The 10,830-nt window shown below is 38.2% G+C and overlaps 1 long non-coding RNA gene across 2 annotated transcripts; it reads left to right on the forward strand.

The window, feature by feature from the left end:
* The first annotated feature begins 2,592 nt into the window (after positions 1-2,592).
* LOC111929854 (uncharacterized) lies at positions 2,593-10,237 on the forward strand. 2 transcript variants are annotated; one of them, XR_002864881.2, is made up of 4 exons: positions 2,593-3,554; positions 6,146-6,226; positions 7,978-8,107; positions 9,237-10,237. It is a non-coding gene; the product is annotated as an uncharacterized LOC111929854 (long non-coding RNA). The 2 variants fall into 2 exon arrangements; XR_015285683.1 differs by lacking the exon at positions 9,237-10,237 and adding an exon at positions 8,767-8,991 and having other exon boundaries at positions 3,374-3,554.
* The last annotated feature ends 593 nt before the right edge of the window (positions 10,238-10,830 follow it).

Below are 10,830 nucleotides of genomic sequence, written 5' to 3' on the forward strand. Positions count from 1 at the left end.
ATAATACTAGTTCAAAGTTTTATTATTATGATGATTATTATGCAAACAAAAATAAACTTGTAAATGTCATTTTAGGTCAGCTGTGCAAGGGATGGACCAGAATTCAATAGTTTAGCTTTTTAAGCCCATACTAGGACAGCATGGAACGAGAATAAAAGCAAACTGCTGCAATATATCCTGCAAGAATATGGTATTTCCTGCAGTATTAGAACTTCCAGGTAATCTATCCAAGATTTCATTAACCTATTTTTACAGGAAATATGCCTCAAGTATCAATGTTTCCAGTGTGATTTCACAACCATTCAGAGTTTATCTTAATGCATCATAAAATCTTTAAGATCGAGACTTATTGAACATTGTGCATAAAATACTGCATTACCTTTTGGCAGAAAGTAGATGATTATTAATTTCCACTTAGCATCATATCTTTATTGTTAGTGTTGTTTATGATATACATTGTAAATTGATCTGCTCAGACTCAGGAAGATCTTCAAATATTTGAAATAAGGTTATCAGAGGAAATGTTGAAGATACAGCATCCAGTACTATTGAATTTGAAGCATTTTTCTATACCCCTTCTATGAAAACAAATAAGGTAAAAGGTGTTTGATTATCAGATGGGAAGGCCTTCACCCTCCTGAAAATACATCATTTATTATCCAGGGGTACTAAGTTTGCATCTTCTGACTCATACAGATTGCATTAAAGGGGGGGGGGGGGGGGGGGGGGAGAAAATACTTTTTTAATACTATTCTCAGTGGCTTTCATTCTGCTTGTTCAGCTTTAGTCAGCTCCCCAGTTTATACTCAAAAGCTGAAGACTTAAAGTGAAACAACGGCCTATATCCAGGGAGATTTATATCCATAAATGTGCTTGTTTTGCATATGAATGTTATGAATTTATTCTCCATAGTGAAGAGTTCAAAACCATGAAGTAAATAAAGCTTCTTCCTTTCCTACTCTTCCCAGTGCAGGAACAACAACCTGCTATTATCTGTTTCAGGGAGGGAAAACACTGGGGTTTTTTAACCTAAGCCAGAGGATTTCCTTTAACTGGGAGCTATAGCAGAGCTTTAGGTGCTGGGACAGAGCAAGTTTATCTGCAGAACTCAAGGAATCAAACAGGTCAGTGTTATGTAACTCATACTTCTGAAAAAAAAAAAAAAAAGGCTGCACAAGCACTTCAAATTTCCATCAGTTTAAATTGAATAGAAATTCTGATATGTTTTATGGTGAAGTAGAGACATCTAGTGACTATTTTGTGTGATTCAAATGCAAAGGATTAATGTAGGAGGGAAAAAAAACCCTTCTTCCAAATTCTTCTAACAAAAAGTACATCTTTATATCTAAAATAAATTTACTCTGGCTTTGCATTACTGGCACTGAGGACAGTTTAGTGCCCAAGTACTAGCACAAATCCCTTCCTCATGCTACTTTGTTAAAGAATCTTCCTCAGAACAACTTGGCTGCAGTCTCAAGCAAAAAATGTCTTTTTCTACTGAACCATCACCTGGCTGCTAAGGGAAGGGGAAGACGCTGGAATTAGAAGGTGAGAGATGTTGGAACTGGAAGCAGGCTGGAATTAGATGGTCTTTAAGGGTTCTTCCAACCCAAAACATCCCGAGATTGATTCCATGCTGCTTTGGACAGAAAAGCTTTAACCCCATAATCTTCTGCTCAACCACTGAGATGCCTAAATCTCAGCTGTTTACAAAATTCTGCTTTTCCAGTTGGTACCTCCACAGTCCTCCCACTTTCTCCTGAAAGGTCTGTGAGGTACTGCAACACTGTGGGACCCTTCAGATTTTCTCATTCTGTTTCAGCAGCCAAAGAACACATCATTCCACAGCATGGGAGACTATCACATTCTCTCTTTGCTGTCCTCCTTTTCATGAAAGAAGACATTGTGGTTATTCTCCTCTCTGGTGAGGGTCCCCCTGCAGGGCTGCATCCAGCACAGGAAGGACAGGGAGCTGCTGCAGCCAGGCCACAGCAGGGACACCAAGGGCATCAGAGGGATGGAGCAGCTCTGCTGGGAGGAAAGGCTGAGGGAACAATTGGGATTGTTCAGCCTGGGGAAGAGAAGGCTTTGGGGTGAGCTCATTGTGGCCTTGCAGTGCCTGAAGGGAACCCACAGGAAAGATGGAGAGAGACTCTTGACAAGGGCCTGGAGTGACAGGACAAGGGGCAATGGCTTCACACTGACAGAGAGAAGATTTAGGTTGGATATGAGGAAGGAATTGTTCCCTCTGAGGGTGGTGAGGCCCTGGCCCAGGTTGCCCAGAGAAGCTGTGGCTGCCCCATCCCTCAAGGTCAGTTTGGACAGGACTTGGAGCAGCTTGGTCTGGTTGGAATTACATAGTCTTTAAAGTCTATTCTAATCCAAACCATTCCATGATTAATGCAGAACCTTTTAGTTACCAGGATAGTGAAGGCCCATTCTAAAAAGATCTCAGTAATATAAGCTGAAAATGCCAAAGTGTTCATCCTTCTTCAATGGCTGTTCCCATGAGGGGAAAACATCACACTCCTTGACTTACCACCATGATAACCCCAAAGAACCCCATTTTCTGCCTTTATTGAGAAAATTTGAAGATCATCATGCAAAGGAAGCATAGGCCAGACTAAGCCCTGGTTTAATTCTGAGCTCAGCAGTGCCCCAGGGATATGGGCATTAGCATATGGTGTAGAGCTAGTTGAAGAGCAGAAGTTCCTCTGTGAGAAGAATTCAAATTTTTGGTATCATTCTAAGTTACCAGAAACCCCAAAAATTTAGAAAAAAAACCAACAAACCAACTTTAGAAATTTCTATGGGGAGGAAAATCCAACAAAAAAAGGGGCGTGGACCTTATAGAAACATTGTTAAAACTAACTTTTAAAAATAATTTAATTCTGTATGAAATATTTAAAAAAATAAAATTCAGAAAAGCATTATTTCAAAAATAATTAAATTCGTTTTTTCAGCAATATCAGATCTTCTGTCTGTTCCTCCCCATATCATTGCTTTCTTGTTTCAACCCTAAGCTATGGAAGTTTAGGAGGAAGTGATCTGATAATCACAAATGAAAGCAATATAATAACCAAAACATAAGCAATCTAATAATAAAGAACTGAGTTTTCTGTTGAAACACATTTTAATGTCCAGTTGGTTTGAGGAGAATATGAACACACTCAGCACGTTGCCAGCTCAGGTTCTAAATGAAAATGATGTGGTCTGAAAGTCACAGTTTATGAGAAAATTGATCAAAATCTCAGTTTTTAACAGAACATACATCAAGAGAAGGGAACAAGAATTAAGTGTTGTTTGTCAAAAGCCACAAGGTGAGAATTTACATTTGAAAAAAACGGTTCTGGTTTCCTTCCGCTTTGCAGCCATCTAAACACCTCTTTGACCTAATGTGGTGTGATGGGGGGAGGTCAGAAATAGGGGCTGTGTTTTCTTCAGTGAGTCCATTTTGATGGCAGACCTGAGAGCTGAAATGTCAAGTGAAGTGTTCTACGCCAAGGTGTCACCCAAGGAAAGAGTGAATTTTATTTCAGAAGATTCAGATACAGGTAAAAAAAAAGCTTATCTTAATATTACCTACTTTGTTCATTGACATATTCTTAAATCTTGCACTCTCTTAAATTGTTCACAAACAGCTGAAGTCATGTGGAAACCTTTTATAACTATTAATAGCCCACTCTGTTTATTTTATATATATCTATTGGCGCGGCAAATTCATGTTTATTGGTAGAATGAATGCTGAAATCTAGCGAAAGTGAAGATTGACCTTTAAAATCCCATTCTGGCTTTCAGTAAGATGGCTGAAATAGGATCTTTCTTAAACACATTAATGTTCAGACATTGAAGAGCTTTATACAGATTACTGGAAACCCATTGAGAGTTGAAGTTCACTGAATGGACTTCTCTCTCCTGTAGTCCACTTACATTTTGTATTTTAATTTGATACAGTTTCTTAGAAACCAGAAATACTTTTAAATTCTAAAGTGATAGGTCTGTTTCTCTTTTTTCATACTTTTTGTTTTTTCTCTCTTTCTCTGTCTCTGTCCCTCCTCTTCTGAAAGTTCTGTGTTGAGAAAAATACAAGTCAAGATTTAATAGCACTTTCTGTAATTTTGAAAACTCTTAGTACTGCAATTTGTGTATAACATACTGACGCCTTCAACTATAAAATTGTACTGCTTAAAAAAATTATTTTCAAAAAATAATATGCAAAATATAGCCATTAATGGACTTAGGTAGGAAATAATTCATTGTTTTAAAACAAAAGTATCAGGTTTTACTTTTTTAATTCTGATCAAAAATAATCTTTTCTTGTTGTAAGTATTGAGCATGGAAAATATTAAGAGTTTCCAACAGGAAAGAAAAACATGTCCTGAGTATGTCAGTAAAGCAATATTTAATTTTAGAAATTAGATATGTATATTCACTCATTGGAAAAGAGTACAAAAAGCACCTGTATGGGTATGAACTCTTTGTCTTTCATTGTTAACTCAGCTTGCCTCTTAAATTACGTGATCAGCTCTCTGCAGAGGAGCTGCAGTGACAGGACCATCCTTGGCACTCCAGTGTAGAACTGTCCCCTAAGGATTTATCTGAGATGCACCTTCATGCCCAGTACAACTCACTGTGAAAATGTCTCAGACTTGGAGAGTGTAGAAGTCTGTTCCATCTGTTTTTCTTTTTTTCCTCACCTGTCCTTTAATTTTCCTGTTATATGTTAGTTTTAAGTGCTTCCACACAGCTTTTAATTCACTTCAGTGAATCATGTTTAGAAATTGCTGTATAAATTATTCTGTGAGCCCCCTAAGCCAAGATCATACTTCTGAAATTTGCCAGTATAAGGTGCTTGGAAATTCAGACTCTAAAAAATTCTAATGGCCAATTATGAGGCTAATTAAGTAACCAAATTTCACGCAAAACGCTATTCTTATTTTTTAGAGTATGCCAGCATGGTGTTTAGCCTGTCACAATATTTTTTTTAATATTTTCAATCGAAATATCTATACTCTTGTCACTTCTGTGAATCTTGCATCCCTGTTGGTGTCCCGAAAAATGCTTTACTTAAATAGCATCCTAAAACAAGGACTTCCACAGGCTGATTGTAACACCTTGCATGAAGAAATATTTTAAATCCATCTTGAGTTTGGCACCTATTAATAGCACCAGTGTGTCCTAGTGAGATATAGCAGAAAAAAAAAAATCACCTGTCTATAGAATTAATATCTTTTCATGTTCTTATGGATATAAAATCATACCTATACATTTTCACAATCTTTAATTTCTTTGTGTATTCCATCACTTTTGTACTTGTACAGACTTGTACTTTTGTACATCACAAGTGCAGAAAACGGAGCCTTCATCTTCTGCCAGACGCTGTGAAATTGTTCTGACCACTCGGCTGTTGCCTGTGAAAGATGCTTAGTTCTGAAAATGGGTTGGATTTGATATTTTTAGTAAATCTAAGGTTGATCTCAGCAGCTCTGGCACCTTTAAGAGGTTGCTTTTCTTCAGGCAAAAAAAAAAAATCTTATTTAATACACTAGCAGTGAGCAAATTTTTTGAAAGTAGCTCTTGGAGAATGAGGCGAAACGTGCAAAGCAGGCAAATCTGGAGGTTGTGGTGTGTTGCAGTTGATGTAAAAATAGATCTCCTTCCTTCCTTCTGCTGCCACACCCACCAAAAACTGCTGGGGTCAGTGACACATTCCACACCTTTGGAGAAACCCACCCTGACAACACTTTTTATGCTCTCTGTTGGTTGCAAAAGTCTTGTAACACAGGATGAAGAACTTTTTATAATGGTTGTGATCCATGAGTGTCACAGCCACACTTGTGGTTTATTAAGAAGTAAACAGAAAAAAAAAATGTTGAAAGAAATGTTGTCAGATGACTAACTTCTGCTTAAAGACTGACAGAATATATAAATGTGTGTATAAGATATGGGATGACAAGGAAAAAACGGAATTATTAATAGAGTAGCTCAGTGTGTGGTAACTGAGAGTCACCTAGAAGGATTTGTAAAACTGTCTAAAATTTAATAAATTAATTTTATTTGTTTGTTTGTTTGTTTAGAATACTGCACTGAAGAACCATTGTTGCAGGACCTCTTCTAATACTTTCAGCCCTTTTTATCCCTCCAGGTGACCCAATCACATATGCTGAGGTGAATGTGAAATGGAGATCTGAGAGACCTGACAGCACACCCAAAATTACACAATCAGGTACAGCAACACCGCAGGACCCTTCATGTTTTCTTATTGTATTTCAGCAGCCAAACATGATATTTTTCCAGAGTATGGGAGAGAGTCACTTCCTCTCTGCTACAGGTGATTTCAACCTATTTTTCCCTGCTTCCCGTTCCTGAAGGATGCTCAGAACCTGCTAAAAATTCAATTTGCAGTAATTTTTGGAGTAATTTGAAAAGTCTTCTGTTCATTTTAGCAACAATTTCTATGTGTTGCTTTTCACTTCCAAACGAATTTTGGGTGAATTAACAGGCCAACAATAGTATTTAAAGCAAAACTGAGTTACTTTAGGAAAGCAATAGCCAAAAAGCAAAAATTCTGAACAGCTTTTTGGCAATTCCAGAAAATGGTCTCTTAAGTTAAATTTTAAGATACTTTAAACTGTCTCAAAATGTGTAACCAGCTCCGAAAGAAATTTTTTTTCTTCAAAGCGAAACAATAGATTGGATATGGGTTTTGACTCTTGTGTATGAGGTGAAAATGAAGAACAGAATATTGCATTCATGTGAGACATAAGAGCAATTGATATAAGTATGGAAAAAATGCTAGCTGTGAGAAATACCAGTGCAAACAAACATTTCCATTGGGGTTTAATTTGGCCTCACAACAAGGAAAAGGAAACCGAAAGCTTCAGATTTTTTTTCTGAATAAAACTGGCAGTCAGGCAGACAAGAGAGTGGCCCAGGTGGAGACCCTGTTACAAAGAAAAAACTAATTTACTGGCTTCATTGAAATGCCCTATGAGCTTATCCCAGTGAAACCAGGCTTGGAATGCAGCATGGAAAGTGTTGTCAGTAATGCAGTTTTGATATAGAGCCACTGACCTGTCTGTTTTGGGCTCCTTTTTACCTCCCAGACCTCAATTCCTCTCTTCCTTTCTCTGATTCTGGCTACATTGTTCAGGTTTTTAAAATTTTGTTCAAGGAATATCAAAATCCATATATGTTCTACATATGGATAAATGCTACTAGGAGAGCTCTGTCCCTTCACATTCTTAACTGGAACCTCTTCAGAACCACAGAAGCCAAATGTTTGTTCTGATTCTTGTTTAGATATGGGAGCAGCTTAAATGGGAAGCATTAAGGAATGGGGATCAAATGAACACAGTGATCCCAGTCAGGATTAAAGCTGGAGGAAAAAATGATGGAGGCAGGGATTTAAAGACCAGTTAAGCAAGAGTGTCTTTGATGTACTTAAAAATTATGGTAATCTGGGAAGGATCTCTAGAATTTCAAATTACCTATAAAATCTTTTGAAAAAGCCTGAATGGGACCTTCAAGCTTTCCTTGTGAGTCTTCAGTTGAGTAACCTCAGACAATCAACACAGCGTAGCACAAGCACTGCAAGCCATTTTCCAAGGAAAAGACAGGGCATATTCCGGAGTGGGAAACACTGGCAGTGCTGTGTGTGCCCGCGGCAAAACGCAGGCACAGCAGTGCTGGCAAAGCTTTGCTCTGCCACTAAAGGCAAGAGGTCGAATTTTTAGGTTTCTTCTCAGTGGCTGTGATGATAAAATTAAGGAGTGGCCAGGAAAAGGTTTTTTTCTGACCCTGAAAGTGTGATTTTAATAGCCACACACAGGTTTGTATACATATAAACCTGTATAGATATACAGGTGCGGTGTCTATAGCAAGAGGGACAATGATTTTTCATACTCCCGTAACCCAGAACAAAAGTTGCCTTGCTTCTACCCGCGGTGACACCCATGTCTCTTGTCCCTTTGGCAGTGACCTGCTCGGAGAACTCCCCCTGGTGCTACGCTGTCTTCACCCTGCTCTTCTGCGCCGTGCTTCTGCTGGTCACGGTCATCCTGCTGGCGGTGAAATGTTACAGCCGCTGACCCTGCTGCCACGCAGGGTAAGCCAAGCCCTTCCCTTCCCTTCCCTTCCCTTCCCTTCCCTTCCCTTCCCTTCCCTTCCCTTCCCTTCCCTTCCCTTCCCTTCCCTTCCCTTCCCTTCCCTTCCCTTCCCTTCCCTTCCCTTCCCTTCCCTTCCCTTCCCTTCCCTTCCCTTCCCTTCCCTTCCCTTCCCTTCCCTTCCCTTCCCTTCCCTTCCCTTCCCTTCCCTTCCCTTCCCTTCCCTTCCCTTCCCTTCCCTTCCCTTCCCTTCCCTTCCCTTCCCTTCCCTTCCCTTCTCCCAAACCAAAGGCTGGTATTTTTATGCAGACACGGTAACAGCACAGATTGAGCTTCAGTGAGGAACTCTAATTCTACCAGTTTTCTCTCTTTTTGTAATAAATGGAATTGATTAGTGCTAACTAAACTGTAACTGTTATTAATGTTTTTATTAGAAGCAGTCAAAAGAATCAGTGTTACAAGGCAGATGCACCCCTTTACAGATGTTACATGTTAAAATTGAGGTACAGGATGTAGTTTAGAAGATAAGTGATGTCCCAAGACAAAAACAGCCTTGAGATGGAAAAAAATTAGAATGACTTTAGGCACTGGGCCTAAAAATCAGTAAATATAAGACTTATTAGTAAATTTACATAACACAACGCTTAGTACACACGTGTAGACCTGTCAGGTTATCCAGAGGACAATGAGGAAGAGAAGCCTTGGCCAAAAGACCACCAAAAGAAGACTGAAGATCCCCAAACAACAAGTGAGGCATGCGCCATGAAGGAAAGTGATGTAAAGTCAGAAAAACTGGAAATAAGAAGAAACTTACAGGAAAATTAATGAATATGTATAAGCATACAGTATATAAGTTCAGCTTGAAGTGCTTTGTTTTGTATGTGAGGTGAGGTGATAAGCCCTCCCAGTAACCCAGTCGGTTTTACATACGCTTTAATCATACTTAATTACTGGCAAATTATATATATAAATTGTAAGTTTTATTAAATTGTATTATTTTACTAAACTGTATTTTTTATACCAAATTACTATTAAATTTATTAAATTGTATTTATTTTTAATTAAACTGCCATTAACCCAAGGGACCTAGTTGTCAAAATTCTAATTTCATTTATAACATTTTATTTCCAGATAAGTCAGCGCAGGAACGTTCTGCTTCTTCAACAGGATGTAGTGCTTGTTTTATTTTACATTATTTTGGCTGAAGAGACAAAATGAAGACGTGCCATCAGTCTGATCACTCTCCAGTTATGTCATCCCAGATCTCTGTTAAATCTCTGAACTCTCCATATGTGGACAAGACATATATCCATTTATTTGGAATTTTCTTAATCCTGTCATTTCAGCAACCATCCAACTATATCAGTGCATGCATCAATACATGGGGTCAAACTCCTGCATCAAAAGGTGGAGTTTGGCCTAGTTTAGACAACAAAAATGACCAGGTGGAGACATACATTTAATTCACATCTGACTTGATTCTGCAAACACTTGATGTGCAATACAGATAAGCTTTTGGTTATATGCAAGTGCAGAAACTCATGGACTAAAAAATGAATGTGGAATGTCGCACTGAGATTTTTTTATAAAGCCTAGGCTAGGACTTGATTTTTCTTCTGACAGCTGTTAGCTGGATTTGTATGAATGGGATATTGAAGGTTTGAGAAACTAAATGCTGTTAGTAGAGAAGTCTCAGTTTCATCTCCTCATTGGCTTGAATTAAATTATTCTGTTCCACTTGTCCAGAAGAGCATCTCACAATACCCTGTTTCTGTCTTGGGGCAGTAATTTGATTTTTGTATTTGTTTGGGGTTTCTTTTCCTCATCTGCTTCAGTTAAAACTGAATCCTCCACTGGAACTGGGGCACCTGAGATTCAAATGCATTTGTTTGTTATTATGACCTTATTGTCTGCTTTTATATTGTTTTAGTATCTTATCCATTATAACATCTTCATGGCAGGCTGCAGAGGATTTGCAGACCCCGAGTAGGGGGAGTCTGTACAGCAAATATTTCTAGAATATTTCTTGTATCTAAACTTACCTGTACTTTAGCTGCTGTTGCTAATGTACCCCATCTTTATAATATATATATATATATGCACAGAAGTCAATAAAGAAATTTAGTAAAGCACTTTTGCTGGTGTTTGGTTGGTTTGTTTTCCTCCAGTCTTCTGATAGTCAGTTTTAGTATTTGTATTATCTTAGTATTTATTTAGTATTTACTATTAGTATGAGTGTCAGTTTTTGTGGGGTAGCCCATTTATGGCACATCTGTTTTACAGATCTTGCTACTTACCCTCTTTTTTTTTTTTTTTTTTTTTCTTTTTTTAGACTTACCCTTGCCCTCCCCTCTTCAAGATACAAATGTAGCACATAAAACCCAAAAAAGCCAGAAATTAGACCAAAGACACAGGCAAAATCATGAGACTGGACATTTGTTAATATTAGAATATTAGAATTACTAGATGAGCAGTAGAAGACAGTGCAAGGTGAGAGTAACACAAGGCAGTCAGTGAGGTGTCAGAACCAAATATGCCAATATCACTTTTAATAATCTTATTTTTTTTTAATAGTTGAATACAACTCTCTCAGAGGAAGGCTACCTGACTGGTATTGCCAAGGAGGTTCTTTTCTTTTCTGCTCGCAAATGTCTTCAGCCACCAACCTCACAAGTACCCTGGATCATACATCCCTCAGATTTCTACAGTGTGCGATGACCTGTAG

Source organism: Cyanistes caeruleus, chromosome 4, assembly GCF_971803275.1.
Source record: "Cyanistes caeruleus chromosome 4, bCyaCae1.hap1.1, whole genome shotgun sequence".
Lineage (NCBI taxonomy): Eukaryota > Metazoa > Chordata > Aves > Passeriformes > Paridae > Cyanistes > Cyanistes caeruleus.